Consider the following 19,615-nt stretch of genomic DNA (forward strand, 5'->3'; position numbering starts at 1 on the left):
CAGAGGAAGATTTACTACCCCATTTTGTAGAACAAAGATCAAGGTGAGCTCATCTAAAACCTCTTCTCAAAAATAAACCAGACCCGTAGGTCCCAGATTTTCAACTGTATTTGTGTTCCTACTGAAAACTCTACCCTTTAGAGGACTTTGTCATCTTCTAACATCTGCTGTTGAGCTCTACAAATGCTCGCAGGACCTGAGCACAGCACTCCTGCAAAAAAATATGACATTGCCTGAAGCAGGGTCTCAAAGTCACCCTGAAGTCCCCACAGCACTGAAGTGGACTCAAAATAGCGACTCCCCCACTTTCCTTGCCAGGAGGGCCAAGTCATTTAGCTATGCTGTGAGTGCATCTGCCTCTACTACCCCTGCGTATGCCTCTCTCCCTGTAGGAACCCCTGTCAGGTCATCCTATTAGGACTATTTCACTTTAGCCTGCTTACTGGTTTATTAGTACCGACGGAAGCTCTGTGGCGCGTGGATGTGACAGCCACCTGCGGCAGCGGAGCTGAGTAGTCTGGCGATGGGGCTGCTTATGGGCCATAGCTGTCACATCCGGTCCTGAATCGCTGAGTAGCATCCAACCCCAGATGACTGTGTGCGTTACGGTACTGGGTGCCCTGGATAATGTGCAATCTCCTTTTTTTCATAGGTGGGTTTGAGATATCTAACTCCAAAAGATGATTTCCAGAGTAGCATCCCAAGCTGAGGGGGGCATCTGCCTGAATGGAGAGGAAGTTTTACCACTGAATCATTCCTTGAAATATTGAATTTCCTTTTCAGCCCACTCTGTCCTTATTCATGTTTATGAAAATGATTGTTCAACCACTGCAATGTCACCTGATAAGGGTAATGAATGTTATTGAAATTAGGTCTGCGTGCCTCCTGTGTGCCATGTCAAACTTAACGGCAAGTTCAAGTTGCTTTTTATAAATGTGATAGCCAGGTTGGCAAAAGTTCAGGTCGATGGTGTGTGGTTTTATACACAAAATGTGAATAAATTCATATTCAATAAATGTGAGTTCACTCAAAAGGAGACAATTTAAAGTGACAGGTGAAAATGCTTTTATATATTCTTAGAGTCAGTGTTTGGGACTTGTTTTCTTTTACTGTGACAGCCTTTCTTTCACTAAATAGGGAGCTTTTTTTAAAAAAAAAAAAAAGTCAATAGCTCTGCTAGGCACTTCTATTTAATGAACAAGTAATTAGAGCAAGGACCTTGAGATAGTGAGTGACTTCTAGAGCTACTTGTAGAATAGCTTGACATGAAATAGACTTCTGGAGGTCATCTAGTTCAGCCTACTCCTCAAAGTAGGACCAACATCAAAGTTGGACCATAGGTTTAAATTATATATTATGAATTAATTTTGTTAAATATGTACTACATGTGCATGTGATACATATTATATGGCATGCACGTATACTCCTTAGCATTAATAACGTGAAATTATGTGCGTATGACTATGAAAGTATCCCATACTTCAGTCCATTCAAAATCCATTTTGACTCCTCTGCTGCTGGCCTCTCTTCCCTCTCTTGCAGAGACCGGAGCCCAACCTCTGCACAGCAGCTGGAGGGGGGTGAAACTTCCCTGTCGGTACTGCCACAGCCTGAGCAGTCGCCCAGAGACGGGCAGTCAGATCCAGTTCCCTGCTTGGCCAGAGCCCACACAGTTTTGGCATCCCTCTAAATTGTTTACAGCACAGTGTCACAGCTTCAAGATTTGTTGCTCCTCAGAGCGTGAGGGAACATAAACTTGCAGTCTCGCACAAACAGTGGTTGTACTTTTTAGTCCCCCAACCACTCAAAGGACTGGCACATTTTGTTTTTTTTTAAGAGTTATGAGATAAAAAAGTCAAGAACTGTCCTGACAGATGCACTAAGGGAGCAGGATACAGACTGACAATTTCTGATGCTTTCCTCTTTTTGGGTCATTGAGTCCAAGTGTCCCCTGGAGACCATCACCACTCTGTCACAAGACCGGCTGTGTGCCTGCCCTGAGCCCACCCCACAGGGGCAGGTTAGCTACCAGAGGAGCGGAGAGCAAGCTTCTAATGGATGTGCAGCATGCGTACTGCACTTTGATTGCTCCTGGTCTATAGGAAATGGGCCAGAAACAGCCCCCTTGGTTTTAGCAAGGAAATTTCCTTCTGCTCAGGGAAGGTTTTCTAGCTTCTAGCACCATTTTTTAAAGGTGGATATTGCTGTTTTGTGACTACTTTGTAAGTGGTTGCTGTTCTCTGAACAATGTCCGTACTGAACACTGTTTAACCCTTCATGGCTCAGCACAGGAGAGCCAGGTTGAGAGGAGGCTCTGTTGAATTTTTGTTTTTCATTAACTGCAAACTCTAGACTACTGTGCTTTTGGTGATCATGACCATATAACCAATCACAGCTTGTGGGTGATGATGGAGAGGACTGGAAACTATCAGAATTGATTTGGAGAGCTCCCCTGTGGAAAGAAAGGCAGCACTACATGTTTTGGCAGCTGCAATGCCATCAGCAGTGCTCCTCCTAATGTGTTACACAGCTAAATAGCCACCCAAATACTTAGTTCTGCAAAATGATCTGGCCACTGACCAAACGGGGGTTTCAGGAAGGTTTCTCTCTCCTGGAGAATGACCATTTTGTCTCATGAGTGAGCAAACAACATGCAGAACTGTAGGAAAGCCCTTCTGGGCTGCCCTCAGAAAGTTCCCCAGTTACAAACTGGGAGTCAGTCCCTGGGCTCTGCCAGTTGAGGTGGTGATTCTTGTGATGCTTAACTACAACTGTGTAGCCTCACTTCACAGTATCTCCAGTAACAGAGGGGTGCTCTAGGTTCGACTTCATTCATATTCATATGTTTTTTTTTCTCATGGAGGAAAAGGAAAGAACGATTTATGCCTGATGGTAAAGTTGGTTTTGCAAGGAAAATGCTTCAGTTTGGTTCTTTCAGGAAAGACACTATTCTTTTTTGAAAGATGAGAGCATTCCCTTCACAGCTGCATCTCAGCTTCATAGTATGTATTTAGAACACATGAATTAAGCAGATAACTCCATCAATCATATCCTTATTTAGTAGCACCCAACCACTACAATGCTTGTAAAGAGGAACAGCAACAAGGAACTGCTGGTTTGGTTTTATTCTAGATGCTGTACGCACCAAACAGGATGTGGAATTACCATGTAATTTTTTTTTTCTGAAGACAAAGACTCACTTTGGTAAATACTCCCCACTAACTGTAATGTATTTGCAGAGCGATAAGAGTACATTAGTGTCTGCTATATCAGCTTGATCAGTCACTTTAGCTGGTTTCTCAGCTGGCACAAATTACTGTATTGGAGCCAGGCAAGTTATGCCAGCTGTGGTGGTGATGTAGCTCAGTATATGTAAATATATCTGCAAATGCTTCATTTGAGAGGACTGGGGGAAAGGTGCACCAATTACTCTGTTGTTCATGATACTAGCAAGATCTGAGTAATATGGTGCTCCTGTATTTCTCATTCAGGGTATGAATCTGATTGTAGTAATGTAAACTGGGCATAAATTACTCTTTAAACATAATGGTCCCATTTAGCCTTTACCTTGAGCATATGAAGTGACTGCACAGACGCCAGGCCGTAAAGAAACATCTGACACTTCATGTTTATCTGTGGAGCATCTAGTGTGCTGTTAGAGTTACACAAATAATAAGGAAAAACAAAGACCAGAAGGTAAGTGAGTGTGAGGCTGAACTGCAAGCACTCCAGATACCTCATCTGAAAGACAGCGAGGTTTGAGCGTAGAAGGGTAAATAGGGCTTCGAGATGCAATTCAAATAAAGTTTTTCTGAGAGTCACAGGGAAAACTCTAACTTCTAGAGGATTTCATGGTCACTATACATCAAAAACTATGATCTCTTTATAGTGACAACGGGCTGGAAAAATAGCTTTTAGCACAGGCATGCGTCTCTTGGGTTATTTGCTGGTAAGTAGAAGTAGTAGTGAGATTGCAAATGTTGTAAAAACCTCAGAACTGTACTGCCCACTGTGAAACTAGAGAACAGAGGTCATTTTAAACAAACTCAGTATCGCCTGCCTTTCCAGGGAGCTAGTTGTTTACTGTAATGGTTTTACTACATGCCTTCTGTTAGGAGAGGAGGAACATACCCAAGTATAAGATTGAAGGAATGTTTTTCACGTCTCGGTTAGCATAACTGTTTCTGAGAAGCTGTCCTTCTTTAGGAATTGAGGCAATTGGAGAAGTTGTGGTGTCTGAGGGGACAAATGGTGGGAGCATCAGGATCAGGTCAGAGCAAAGCTTCACCTAGAAAAATGTCCTCTCTTTGGACCTCTCCCTCTTGTTCCTTTAGCCTGGCACAGCCCTGCAGCCTCTCAAACGTGCTCTGCTGTGTCCTGGGGCAGGTGCACACTCTATCAGCACAGCCCACCTGGCCACACTGCACTGCATGAACTTCTTTCAGCATAATGAAGACCAGAGAACGTTCATGGTATGCGTGTATATTGCAGAACAGACAATAATAGAAGAATGCCTGGAAAGCTGTAACTCTTGTGGGACCCCACAGATGGCCTTTTCTGCTAATAAAGCTAACAGATAATTAGAACCTCAGGTTGCCTAACTTTTAATCAATTATTTAGTCAAGTGATGACCTTCTGCTTCTCCCAGCTTCATTTTTTGAGCCTTTGATGAGGGACCAATGCCTCTTGAAAAATAAAATGAGATTGCATCAACTTTGTCTCCTTTGTATACACAACTATCAACATCTTCAGAAACCCTGAGAGATGTGTGTCATAACTTCAGTCAAAATCTCTGTTGACTGTTCTTCAATATACCATTTTTCATATGTCCACAAATTCTGTTCTTACAGTTCAAACCACTTAACACAGTACAAAAGACCAGAGTGTGGGGTGTGGGGTTTTTTTGGTGGTTGCCTTTTGGTTTTTTAATTCCATCCCATTTGCCATCTGTTTTTGTACCTGGCATTTTTAAGTAAGAAATCATACACCACACTTGCTACTTAATCTATTTCACGCTTTGGTTCCTTCTGAGCTCTTGGATAAATATCCTCTGGTTCTGATGAACCTGTTTTATAGCCTTCTCTGAACTTGCTTTGAATGCAGAACTGTTGAGGTATCATCCATTAAAACAAAAAAGGGTGTGTTTGTGTGGCAGGGGGTAAGCACATTTTTGGTGGGAGAATTTTCTAAACTCTTCTGCACTCGCTATGTATAAAAATTCATTTAATTTATCTGCTCTGGCCTTATCTTCTACGAATGCTTCTTTTGAGCCTTGACCATTTATTGTTGTACAGTCTTTCTAGCAGGCTTTTGGCTTTTGATGGTTTTGTAAAAGGATTTATTATTATATTTTTATGCCTTTTTTTAGTTGTTTCTTAAGCTTTTTGGCCTGTCTTCTTGTGTTTTTACATTTAACCTGCCAGAGTTCATTCTCCTCATTTGAACATGACGTCAACTTTTTAAAGGTCACCTTCTCCCTTCTGAAATCTCATCTAAAACACATGTTACTGATCAAAGCAATGACACAGTAAATTAAAGGTGAAGCCACTGCTGGTCAGTGAAGGTTATTAATGAGAGATCCAGACAGGATGGGAGAGCTGTGGGGTGGTCAGTAACAGAGCCCCTACAGGACTTAAAAAGCAGTCCAAAACCTTTTTTGCCTCTCTGTGTCAGCTCCTGCCTGGATGTGCGAACAAGCTGCTGTTGCTTGTTGTTGCCCTGAACACGGTGGTGTAAAAAAATGAGAATTTGTGAGTGAGCAGAAGTCCCCCTTTTTTCAGTTTTTCTTTCTAATGGAAATTTTCCATTTGGGAAAATATTAAAACTGTTGAGTGACATCTGTACTGTATTTAGAGAAATACCATACATTGCAAGTGTAACACAATGGAGTGAAGAAATGCTGGTTTTGCAATACAATAATACTATATCAAGAAGCAAATGTAAATAAACAAATTTTATCTTGTATTATTAATTATTGAGTACAATAACGAGAGTATTGTTGCTCAGCATGCTGAAAAGTTTAAAGCAGAGCACACACATTAAAAAAAAGTAGTACAAATAGTTTCAGTTCTGAAGATTATAGAGGAAAAATTCCATTTTTTTTTTCTTTATTCCAAAATCTATTAAGAATAGGTAAAAATAAAGTAGGTTTATTTCATGGAACAGAGCTTGGCTAAGCTGCATACAAGAGACTTTTCTCTCTGGACAAAACTTGATGTGAAATGTCACCTGTACCTACAGCACACTTCACTCCACTTAGGAACGTGTAGAATAACATCAAGACTTTTAAGTATTTTGAAAATTTGGAAAGACATACTCAGATATGCTTAGTGCAGATGGAACATTGGTTGACTTAAAAAAAAATAAAAATGTAATTGGCAATACATCTTTACAAGCAGATTTTAAGAGCTTGGTCTGTTACAGCCAAGTATTTCAGCAAATTATTTTTCTGTGAACGCCAATTGGCATAGAAATATTCCATAGCTGTGCTGCATTCAGGGGTTTTATCCCCACTTTTAATTCCCTTCTCTATCACAGCTTCAGGTTGGCCTATAAAATTCACTTCAGTGTATTGTTAGGTGTGATGGGATTTACATAGACTTGAAAATCCACTTACAATAGCGCTTGGGTGATAATGAAGTTAGGTGACTTTTTTCCAATTGCCTTCATTTATTGTTTGAGAACTAGCACAAGTCTTTTTTATGGATCACAAATGAAAGTAGATAAAACTTTCTGGAACTGCAGTAGTGGCATAAAGTGGTAGCTCTACTGTCATATAAAACACTGTACACCTACATTAATTTTCCACCACTATGAAGCCATTGGTTTTATGGCACTGCTCCTCACAGTTCCTTGTAGAATCATAAGCCTGGTAGTCTCTCATACTTGTTGTTTTGAATACTTTGAATAGAATAGTGACTTCTTTTTTATTGGTTTGGTGGTAAGAGGAACAAAACAAGGAAAAAATGCCATTGGGCAGCTTGTAATGCAAAATCATAGAATGGTTTAGGTTGAAAAGGACCTTGAAGATCATTGAGTTCCAACCCCCCTGCCATGGGCAGGGACACCTCCCACTACACCAGGTTGCCCAAGGCCCCATCCAGCCTGGCCTTGAACACCTCCAGGGATGGGGCCTCAACAACCTCTCAGGGCAACCTGTTCCAGTGCCTTACCACTCTCAAAGTTTAAAAAAAAAAAAAAAATAAATAAAATCATTCTTTTGTTCTTGTTCAGGACCTAGTTCTCCACTAAATATGTGGTGTCAACTCACCCATCCACAGGGGAGAAACTGTATCAACCATTAAGGAGCTGTAGGTGCTTACAGTGTGGGCTGGTAGCTCTGTTCTGCAAACCCCACAGTGTATAGCAGTGCTGTGGTTAATATGGTAGGGAATTAGTACAACAAAATTCAGTGTGAGACCCTATGGAAGGAGTCTTCACTTTAAACAGAACTGATATCACTCCCTTGCACTCATAGATTTCGTTCATTACCAAGACATACAAGACATGTTTGGCCAGGACAAGGGATGATGGCTATGACATCCTTATCTCTCTCCTTTCTTTTGTGTTTGGCAGCAATCAACTGAATTTTGAATGTGTGCTTTATGGCTCCTAGGTGTGGATGGTGTCTGGATTTCTTTCATCTCATTATTTTGCTTCAGCCCTTATAAGTCTCAGGCAAAATCTTTGCTTTTCGTGGTTCTTTTTTTGCCTTACATGTTCTTCATCATCTTGTCCCCTAATCATTATTCTGGCTTATTCCTATCTGGTCATTCAAATGAAATCACAAACATAGCGCTTTGTAGCAACTAATGCATATCACTGTCTTTCACGCTCACATTTCCATTTGTGCTTTTTTTTTTCATACCAATTTTGATATCTGTTACAAATCCCTACCATCTAGCGCTAGGCATCAGCTATTTCTCAGAGAATAGGCAGAAATGGAGAAACATGGGACCACCCAAGCCTTTCCAAAGAAGGGGTACAGAGGAACTAAGGGTTAAAAAAAAATAATTTAAAAAAATCTAAATCAATTAAGGATTTCTACATACTGAAGCAGGAATTTCTTGAAGGGCTACCACTCTGAACCTATCTTCTCTATGACAGTACCAACAGTTCAGCTTTTCTATCAGAAACATGTTCATGTTTCTACATGCTGTTTTTTATCTTGTTTTCTTTATAGCCATTCAGATCAGGGCTGGGATCATTTTCATGTCACACGGATAGCTTAACTCCACATCTTCTCCCCCATGACTTCACTATCTCTCCAGCCCATTGTAAAAATGCTGTGTCTTCCAAAATGCTATTGTTAAATTTAAATTCCTTTGAACTCTTGACTTTCTGTCTCTTACAACATCTCTGACAAGATTCTCTGTCTCTTCTGCCTAGACCCTTGTCTCTCCTAACACAATTTGTGAAGTAACATTTTGTAGCAGCACAAGGAAATAATAGTTTTTCCAAGTACAATTAAATGGCACTTTTAAACATATTTCAAACTATATAGAGCCAAAACCTCCACTAGAACTAAATTTCAGACCTTACTGGCTCCAGCTCAGTTTACTTTTGTTTCATAGCTCTTACCAAAGAGTTTCAGAAGCTGTCTGCTTGAAGCCCCAGTTTGACCTGTCTACTGAGCTTGCTGGCTGGGTTCCCCTAAGAGTGATTGTAGGCGATGGTTAAGAATTAATCAAAAATTTGCAAAGAAAAAAAATTCAAACAATCCAGAATGAAAATGAATAAAAATCTGTACAAAAAGTTCCATGTGTAGTCCCTGAGGAATTTAGGATTCAGATCCCATAACAAGTTATTTAATCATCAAGTGAGATTTAAATATTTAAAAATCAAATGGAACGTCTATCATGCCTTCTTCCTTAGCTAAACAATTCTTGTTTTGTGAAAGTAATTGCAAGACACTAAAGTGTGTTTATTATACATTCCCAAGGCAGAGAGTTAAAATCATAGCACTTATACAGGGCAATTTCTCCTAGGATCCAGTTTAAGAAACTGATTCTTTTAAAGGATATAGACATGAGACCAGCATGTGTGTGACCACATGCATGGTTTCGGTGTGTTCTGACCAGAAAAGCACCCAGAAAACACCAGCTTGGACCTGAGAATCTTAACCTGGAGCTTTCTGTCTCTTAACATGAGCTTTTTAAGAGGATTTTTTTTTTTCTCCCAACCTGTGACAAGGGAACACACTTGGAACAGAAGGCATCTGCTGTTTCATTTACTTTAACACATATCAAGCTTACTTGAACGAATGATTTATATTTCTATCACTCTTCTTTAAACCTGAAACACAGCTGAGTTCATCCTTACATTGCATGCAATTCTTTAATTAGTATTTTACACTCTATTGCCAAACAGTTGTGGAAGGTATGGATTATCTTGATTAACGCAATTGAGATAATGGTATATAGATACTGTCATTTTTAGTTACATAGCTCAGCTGGGGCATTAACATTTGTAGCTTTACATTGTCAAATACCCACAACTTCCCCCCATTCCTACCATAAGGTAGGAAAACTCATGACTGTACAGTTACTAGAGCTTAACAAAGGTACTCCTTCCAGGACAAGAGTGATTTACTGTCTTTATAATTAACACGCTACCCCCTGCGCTACTTGTTGGCCATGTGCACAGTCAGACTATTTCTTAGCACAGCTACCATATGTTGGTTTGACCACAGGAAATATTTCAGCTCTTGGCTGTGTCAGATTTGGGCATGGCTATGTAAGAGACCTCATAAGAGCTATGTGTGGCCAATGCTCTAGGCTACGCTAAGCAAAGCATCCTAAACATTTCCACTGAAAAAAGCCCATCAAGCCAGCAGGGGAGTACAGATAGAAATACAGAATTCCTGTACTCCAAAAGCTGCTAGGTTATGTTGTTCTGGGTTTACAAAATTGCATAAACCCAACAGAAGTTCATACAGCAGCCCATGGGGTGGCTCTGCTCGCATCCCTCTCTATACATCACCAGAAGATATTTTCCCACTGACTTTCTCCTGCAGCAGAAATCCTGTTACAGTCAGATGGTTCTTTTCCCAAACTCAAATAAAAACCAAGGCAACAGAACCCATTAATTTTTAAGCTGGTTACCTACTGAGCCAGCTCAGTAGACAGTGTATAAAAGCCACCCTGGCATGAAGAAGAGCAGGGATGAGCACTTGAGGGTTGAGTAGACTTAGGTATGGGGACCCAGCTCTTTCTTTAGGAAAACAAGCTTATTTTGGACAAAAGGAGCACAGCCTTAGAAATGGTGGTTTTAATGCTTCAGTGTGGCAGTGCTGTTCCAGTATTCTTTCACCTTTCTTATGAGGAAAGGCTGAGGGACTTGGGTCTCTTTAGTCTAGAGAAAAGAAGATTGAGGGGGGATCTTATTAATACATACAAATACTTAATGGGAGGATGCCAGGGGGATGGGAGTAGTCTTTTTTCAGTGGCGCCCAGTGATAGGACGAGGGGTAATGGGCATAAACTTGAACATAGGAAGTTCCATCTTAACATGAGAAGGAACTTCTTTACTTTGAGGGTAGTGGAGCACTGGAACAGGCTGCCCAGAGAGGTGGTGGAGGCTCCCACTCTGGAGACATTCAAAACCCGCCTGGACGCTGTCCTGTGTAACGTGCTGTAGGTGACCCTGCTCTGGCAGGAGGGTTGGACTAGATGATCTCCAGAGGTCCCTTCCAACCCTAACAATTCTGTGAATTCTGTGAATTCTGTGAATTCTTTGCTCTTCTGTTTAGGCTTCCTGAAAAACTTGATAAGCAAACATTCATGTGTATAATTGTTGATAAGCATTCAGATGGCATGACTGTCAGGATAATGTTCCAGTCAGTTTACTGGCTACCTGTAAGTGAGTGCTTATAACCTCAATTTAAAGTACACAGGCAGAAGTCTGCAATTTTTCAGCTGGCAGGTCTTCACTTGGTGCCCATCAGGTCTTTATGCCTTGAATCCCTACGGGCAATGCAAGGATGTCAGTAGTGCCACCTTGCACACGTACTGTGGAGAGTGTCAGCTGCAGGTCGGCAGGAACTTGCATATCTTGACACACGAAACAAAATGGAAACTAATCAGTCTCAACAGTCAGTTCATTGATGCTCTGAGCAGTAAGGAGGTGAAATTTGCCGAGTTGTTACAGACTTAGCTGTAATGCCTTCAGTCAGAAACTAGTAACTAGGAAACCAAATCAGTGGTGGAGAGTCTCAGCAAACTCCACCTGAGAAAAGCATTTAAGCATACTGAAATCTCAGGTAGGGAAGAGAGATGCTTGTGATTAGGATAATAGTAGTCTTGTTGCTCTTATTCTATGCTATTTCTCCATATTTGGTCCTTGATTGTCTTCCCACACAAGGCAGTAAACAAAATAACATGGGAAAACAAATACTCTCAGACTTGCAACAATGCAGCTTGTCAGGTAATAACACTTCTTCTGCAATAGAGCAATGATGGCAGAACAAAATAGTAAAAACTGTAAAAAATGTGATACTGTATCTAAATTATGTTTCATGTATTTAAATAGCCAACACATGCAGGGGAGATTATACAACAATGTAAACTTATGCCTTAGATCATTAGTAGAAATGCTAAATCTTAACTCTTCTTGGTTGTGAGGAAGCTGGGAACTTTGGGGTTAAATCTGATTTAAAACTGTTTTTCTGGAGGAGTTCAGCAAGCAGATTTTCTGTTTCCAAAATACCCAACATTCTCAGGATAATTTGGAATCAGAAGATTGTATTTCTCCCTCAACTATAAAGAAGCATCCAAACTCTTCTTAGTAAATTGCTTTTTAAAACAAAAATCCAAATTCTCTTAAAATCTGGAAACCTAAGATGCTTAGTTTGTCCTTAGTGCTAACAGACCTCAGTGTCACTGAATACTTTTGGGTTATTCTATAAGATGAGAAACTGTAGTTGGAAAGAGTTCTGACGGCTGTCTTTGCTTCCCGTTGGCAATCCAGTAGGCTCCAAATGGGAGAAGTTGAGCTGTGAGCCCTGTGATCGCTATTTCTCTCAGCCTTTTCCCCAGCATTCAATTCTCCGGGGAAACTATTAGTTAATCATCCTGAGATCTCCTTTTTTGCGAGCCAAGAATCCTCAGAGTGGAAACCTGCACCTGGCTATTCACTTGAATGCTGGGGGAGGGAGAACCCGTCCTCCCACTGGTTGTTCTGTATCCTGGACACATCATCCTCTTGTGATATATTCCCTCTGACAGATGTGACCATCAAAAAGGCTGATTTGACTGAGCTGACTTGTCTTCATCCCAGAGTTATCAATCCACAACTAGAGCTCCAACTTGGCCCATCCAAGGCTGTAATACCTGAGCACTTTTATCTATTTCCCTAGCTATTTTATTAGGCTTCATTAAAGAATATTCCTTCCCTTATCCTTGCTGCTGTTACTGCCTGTAACTTTGAAAAATCTGTTCTGCTAGCAAAAGTACAACTTAACTCCTAGTGCTCATGAGTAAGGGATTCAAAGAGTATATAGCAAATACAGATATTTAAAAAAAAATACTGTGATGGAGCACATTAGTCCAGATAGTCTATAATTCAGTGACTGCATGTTGTGGCGATATTTCACCTTGTGGGTCAAAAGTTCTCAGGAATACCTATCTAATGTTCTCCCACCAAATTAACTTGGCTGCTGCAGAACGGCGGCTGCGTGGCTTCCTTCCCCTGGGAGGCTCTTGGAAGCGCCTGCCAGATGAGATAGCGAGCCTCGGCTCTGACCTGCTCTGGCAGGTTTTTAAAGAATGGCTTTTACAATGCTGGATTGCCTTATTTATTACTGCTAGTGCAAATTCAAGGGGTTTTTGCTCTGTCTAAAATGCTGATGTTCAAAATAAAAGTTGAGACTGCGTAGATGAAGGTGGGAGACTGCAGTGCTGGAATGCTATATTTATACCTACAGATATCCACTGCTGGTGCCGCATGCGTTGGGGAACTTTGAAATACAACACAGAGGTGGGAGCTGGTTTCATGCTTGGAGCGCCAAGGGGCACAAAGGTCTCTGGGGGAAAATGTTGCTGTGTTCCATCTCATCTAAGCAGTGCTTTCGTAGATATTAATTTGCTGTTCTTGCCGCTTTCTCTCCCCACTCCCTGCCCAAAAAAAAAAAAAAAAGTAAAAGCTGTCTTGTTCTAGATGATTTCTTTACTCTGTGGGGAGGGAAGAAATTTCCTTGATTTATTTAAAGAAAACCGCCCGGCATGCCCGTGTGCTCAGGTTTCCATCTCACTGTGGAGGCGAATTACCGGTCATCAATCCGGGTGACTGACGGAGGAGAGTTTTCTGCTTACGCTTGCACGCGCTGCGCTTTTTCCCAGTCCCAAAGCAGTTTAACTGCCCAGTAGAGATGTGGGTTGATTTAGGGGCACTCCTCCAAAAGTAGGAGAGAATTAGGTTTCCACAGAACCGGGCTCAAAGCTGCTATTTTATATTGTTGAAAATGTCCTCCTTAACAAATGCCAGTGAAATAGCTCGAGCTCCTCCATGTAGGGGAGGAAAATAACTTATAGCCAATAGCTAACAACTGTGATTCTTTCGCTTCTCAGCGCTTCCATTATCCAAATTTACTTGCCAAATAACTGCTATGAATAATGCTTGGTCTGTAGATTTTCCAGTAATTTCCAGTAATAAAAACACTCAAATTTTGACCATTTATTAAATACAGAGGTTGCGTGGTATTCACATTCTCCAGTTACACATAACTTTTAGAAATAGGCTGACAGTTGAAGGGTTTCTGATTACAAAATTTATCTTGCCCAGCTCTTCTGCTTTAAAATAAATGTGTAACATTTGCTCCCTCTCTAGTTTGTAGTCAGGAACATTCCCGATTTGCCACTGCCTTCGCGGGCTCTCTAAGTGGTATCAGCGTTGCTGAGCAAAAAGCTTTAAACATTCTGAAAGTTTATTCTTAAAAAGTGTTTAACTACATTTGATCATCTTACTTCAAATGAAAGATATTATCGGCAGATGTAAGCTGGTAGATAATTAAGCAAGAGGAAAAGAATGCTGAAGTGATAATTAGGTATTTTGCTTGGAGTAGAAAATCAAAATTGACATGTGCGAAGAGAAATTAGAGAATTTCTGCTTCATGCTGACCCAGCACATTGACGCAAACACCCTTGCGTCAGCCCTTTGATTGCCTTCAAGTATTTCCAAGTTCTCCTACAAAACTGCAGCAGCTATGGAAGAAGGGAGCTGGACCTGGGTGGCTGCTGCTGTGTAGGCGGCAGAGGATGCAGCCTCTGTCCAGCCGGGAGCACAGATCTGCCCGGGCAGCTCCAAGGTGCCTCTTCTCCCATCACCTGCCTTTCCTTAATGTCCTTAAGCAAAAGGTCTTCTCCTCACGTAAAGCTGCATAACACCGAAGTAATTTAAATTACTTTAGGCCACTTGAGGCTTAAAAAACCTAAATGTTAAAGAATTATTTCAAGCACGCAATTGTAAGTCAACCTAAAACCTGAAATGCACATCAGACAGAGAACACATTTTATCTAAAGTCTGTAGTTTTAAAAGAAAATGAAATCAGGTCTGGTTCTACATGGCTGAACTTCTATGTGATAAGACAGGCTTTCTTCGGTGCACAGCAAACTCTCTAGTCTGTGTACGCTAGCGATTAAAATATCTACAGTATGATAAAATGTGATCTCATATCCTATTTGAGTGGCCAAGTTAAATTAGAGGCAATTAGGACTAATTTGGCTTCTTCCTGAGATCATAAATGTGCAGATGAAAGCTCTGATTAGAGAGCAGGGAGTGTAGCTTTATTTGATTTTTGGCTTTGAATGGCTAATGCGTTCTTACCTTTGAAGATCTGAATTACTAAAATGACAGCAAAATAATAAAAACATCAAAGATAAATTGATTTTAAAGATTAAATGGATGAATTAAAGTGAAGAGGTACAGATTTTCTAAGCAACTGGCAAGAACTATCGGTATTTCAAAATACCTCAATATCAAACCTTTTGTAATTATGCTTTGAGGCATAAAATGCATGAAACAGAAGAAGATTCCTAAATTTTCAGGTCTTGCTCTTGTAACCTGAGGAAGCAAAATAACTTTCCATTTCTAACAGGGGTCATTGTAAACCAATGGGAAATTCCTTCTAATCCTATGTCCCTGAGATGAATTGTATTTTATCTCAAAGAACACTTTCAGTCTCGTTTTTTCAGCTCTAGACTTTCAAGCATTGGTTCAGCAAACAAAGTAGAGACATAACCTCCGGTCCCATTTTGAACACAATTTTACACTTAGGGATGGCCTATTAAAGTCATTGTTTCTATTCTTCTAATGCAAATTATTCACCTGTTCCTAAATATACAATATATGTGTGTGTATACATATATATGATACAGTGCCTGAGTTCTGTAGCCAGAACACAATGAGAATTTGTACGTGTCATCTAACCGGAGACCAGAAAAATAATGTAATATTTATAAATAAGTCTGGCTCTTCACTATGGAAAAAGCCTGTCATAGAAAAAAACACTTTAAAAGTGCAGTATCTGAGTTAAAAGGCAACTTTCTGCCTACCAAGCAGGTTCATTGTGTAAGGTGAAGGCATTTTTCTGTATTGTTTTTTTAAAAGCAGATTTACTAAAATGGCCCAACCCTTAGGTCTCCAGGCACTCAGATGAACTGCTGGTATTTCTCAAATAGGTTTGACTTGTGTCTTGCAAATTATAAACCTGTCTGTTGCCTCTGCACAAGAGAACTGATGAAGAGATAGAATTTAAAAAAATGGGAAGATAGTCTGGCTTTGAATGCCATTGACATCGAGCTAAAGAATGTGGTTTTGTTTAGAGAAATCAAGAAGTAAATGTCATTTATTTTCAAAAAGAAAAATGGTTTAACAGCCCAAGCATTGGTTTAACAGGCAGGTCATTATGAGACTGCACCAGTGCACTATATGGAGCGGTGCCACATCTTTAGAAGGCATCAGTTTGATCTGAATGATCCTTTATTATTACAATAGGGCTGAAGGTGGTCACGCTGGTGCCAGTTCTTCTCTAGAGGTTCTTATTTGTTGGCCAGAGATCTGTCTCAGCCTAAGTAGGCTCAAACCACTTATTAAACTTTCTTTTTGCATATTATCATCTCATCTGGGTTGAGAACAGCCTCCACTTACGCTATTGAATTCAGGCCATTGTGAAGAAAAGAATGCAAGTTTAGAACTGAAAGACGGGTACCTAAACCAGTTATTTTACTTGTAGGCAAATTCTAAAATCCAATATTGTTAAACACAATTGGCCTAGGTCCCCTCTTCAGAAGGCAATCTAGCATCCTTAATCCCAGTCCTCCTAGCTTTGGGAAAAGGCTTATCTTCTGAAAACACAGGTATAAAGACATATCTTTATACTTTTTTTATCATCTCCGTCTGGCCAAGCTTTCGTGATGGTTTATCTGAGCTGGTTCAGACAGTGTCTGCACATGGAGCCTCTAGAATTGTTGTTTTGAGATTTTTTTTGTTCCGTTTAAGAGTAAAATTTGTGTTAACTGTATGTCAGACACACATAAGTAGTGGGTTGTGCTTCTAGATTGTTATTGAATGCTACCAGATTGCACCTTGATTGGGAATTTCCCGAAGTATTCAGCTTTGTTATAAAATTTTCTGCAACGTTGTTACTGCCTGACCGGCCAGCTAGGAACACCAAAGCCTGTGTTACTGACTGGTATTTTGGCAGGTTGCTTTTCTTGGTCACAACACATTTATGTTATGTGAGAAATAATTCATGAGCAGAAAAAGGACAAATGTGGCAACCGAATGAAAGTATTTGTTTGCCACCCTAATCTTTCTCAAGATCCGGTATCCCCCCACCTCCTGGGCCAGCAGCATCTGCCCTGCAGCATTTTTTCATGCTAGTTTAAAAAGGAGTAATGAGTAAAGGAACATAGCCAAACCCTGAATAGATATGGAGGAAGAGGAGATGAGTGTGGTGTGTGTGTTACAGACAGAGCAGAAATGAGGTGCCTTTGAGAGGTTTGAGGATTTTTTCCTTTGAGGTGCAATTTAATCTGTGTCATGTTACCTGCATAGCAGCGAGTGCCTCCTAAGGGTTAAACACAAGGTCCAGAAAACACATAAGACAATTTAAAGTTCTGTTGACGTCAGTACAAAACTTAGATTAATTTATCCCTGAGCTGGATAGTAAGTAGAAATAAGGGAACATTAGAGCTCAGTTAATTCCTTTTTTTGACCTCAAACTTATCCATTTGACACCAAAAGCATATAAGGCAAGAGTAATTTTTCTCTTAAAAATGGACCCCGGATGGTCTGACTGTCCAATCTTTGCAGTGCCTTTGAGAAGCTCATACAGAAACTAGGGGTTACTTAAGATGCTTCTTTGCTTCATTCAGCTCCGGGGAGAGCCCTAATGCAAAAATAATGTGAACGCTCCCACTGGTTTGTCGCCTGTTGTTTTCTGGGGGATGTAAGGAGCTCTGTGTGTGTGTGTGTGTACATGCAGCAGATGTGTAGCCTACTAGTTTTGAACTGTGTGTATGAATTGCAAATATGTCTTCTGAGAGTGAGGAAACTTGGAAAGAATGAGGTCATTGTGCATAATAAATCCCCCATATGCTTCTCTTCTGCCCTACAGCCCACAAGAGAAACATTTCAGAGAGGGTTACTTTATAATTTACATTCCTATTGTCAAAACTGGGAAATGAAGCACAGATACGGTATGAGGAATGGCTTGTTCATTTTAAGTGGAAGGAAAAAAAGAAAAAGAGATATAACTGCCTGGAAAACAAATTTGAGGTTCATTAAATCAGCCATATTTAAAGGGGGTGAGACCAGATGTAAGGACAAAGGAAAACTTATATACGATATATTTTTTTACTGCTATACATAGCATCTGTGCGGTATCACAGGTGTTAAATTAGCCACAGGAGGGCTCTCCTGTTCTTTACTTGAAATATATTAGGAACTGTGAAAACTGCAGGGGGAAAAAACAAATTGGTTCACAAGGCATACTCTGCTTGCAAGTAAATATCATTTAAAATGTGGTGTTAGCACAGCAACTGCATGCTTCACTCCTTCATACGAAAATAGTCATTAAAATACTGTCACAAGATCAGCAAGTTCTCGGTCAAGTGGGAAGGGGGGAGGACTCTAAGCTGTAAAGAATTTCTTGTATGGCTGGGTGCTGAGCAGGGACTGGTGTTTAGTCATGAGAGGATGGTAATTACATACGGACATTTGTACCTCTGGCCCCTTGCCCGCACAAGGATTAACCGCACGCTGACATCTGGAGTTATATGGCCTCCCAGGGCTGCGCTGTGGCTAAGCAACAGCCTGTTATAGGAAGTCTGAGGAAGAGCTCTGCGTGTTGGCAGCTCCTGCAGGATTTCTGCTTACGAGAGGCAGAAGGTCCCCAGGGGTGCCGATAGCAACTTACCGAAGTATCTGATTGCCTCGCCGTCCTGCAGTTAGTCTCGCAACAGCCTTAGGAAGTGGGCAAGAAATAACGGCCTCATTTAACCAGCAGAGAACTGAGCAGGCAGATTCAAAGAGGAATTAACACACTCAAGTCCAGAGTCATGATCCAAATCTTTTGCCTGTTCCCTCCCAGCAGCAGCTTTGTCCTGACACCACCTAAATTCACCCGAGGCCTCCATGTTCCGTCTGCAATTCCAGAAATGCTGTAGGCTGTGCAAATATCCCTGGTGGCCTCCGCCTGAAAAGCTAGGCTCTGTAAGCTTAAACGGAGTGGCATCCCTGACTTCCCAAAGGGATTTTCAGGTCTGAGATCATCCATACTGCTTAATTGTTAGCATTTTCCCTGTCTCGAGTTTGGCCTCTGATAGTCTGCTGCTTCTCAAAGAAGATACAGAAAGGGTATGGGGGATAGCATGTGTCAGAAACTTTTCTAGTAAGCAGTTTGGAGGCTCCCAGTTTTGCACTGGAGAGAATTCAGTGGACACAAGCCAAGTTGTGCACTTGACCTTAGAGCAAGGTTTTGGAGCTGCTCTGTTTAGCTGTATAGAAATAGATATTTAGATTCACACAAGTATAGGAGTATAGGGGACAAAAGGAAAACTAGGGAAAATGTGGGCCTGCTGTTGAACAAGACAGGTGCCATGGTGACAGATGATGCAGAGAAGACGGAGTTGCTTAATGCCTTCTTTGTTTCTGTCTTCACTGCTTGGGTCAGCCCTCAGGAGTCCCAGACTTTGTGGGTAACAGAGAAAGTCTGGAGGAAGCAAGACTTTCCCTTCGTTGATGAGGAACAAGTTAGAGATCAGTTAGATAAACTGGATATCCACAAGTCCATGGGTCCTGATGGGATGCATCCTCGAGTGCTGAGGGACCTGGCAGAAGCCATTGCTGGGCCACTCTCCAGCATCTTTGAAAGGTCCTGGAGAACAGGTGAGGTGCCTGAGGACTGGAGTATAGCCAATGTCACTCCAGTCTTCAAAAAGGGCAAGAAGGATGACCCGAGAAACTACAGGCCGGTCAGCCTCACCTCCATCCCTGGAAAGATGATGGAACAGCTTGTTCTGGGTGTCATCTCAAAGCATCTGGAAGAAAAGAAGGTCATCAGAAGTAGTCAACATGGATTCACCAGGGGGAAGTCATGTCTGACTAATCTGATAGC

This window comes from Charadrius vociferus, unplaced genomic scaffold (genome assembly GCF_000708025.1).
Source record: "Charadrius vociferus isolate BGI_N301 unplaced genomic scaffold, ASM70802v2 scaffold340, whole genome shotgun sequence".
NCBI classification, from domain to species: Eukaryota; Metazoa; Chordata; class Aves; order Charadriiformes; family Charadriidae; genus Charadrius; species Charadrius vociferus.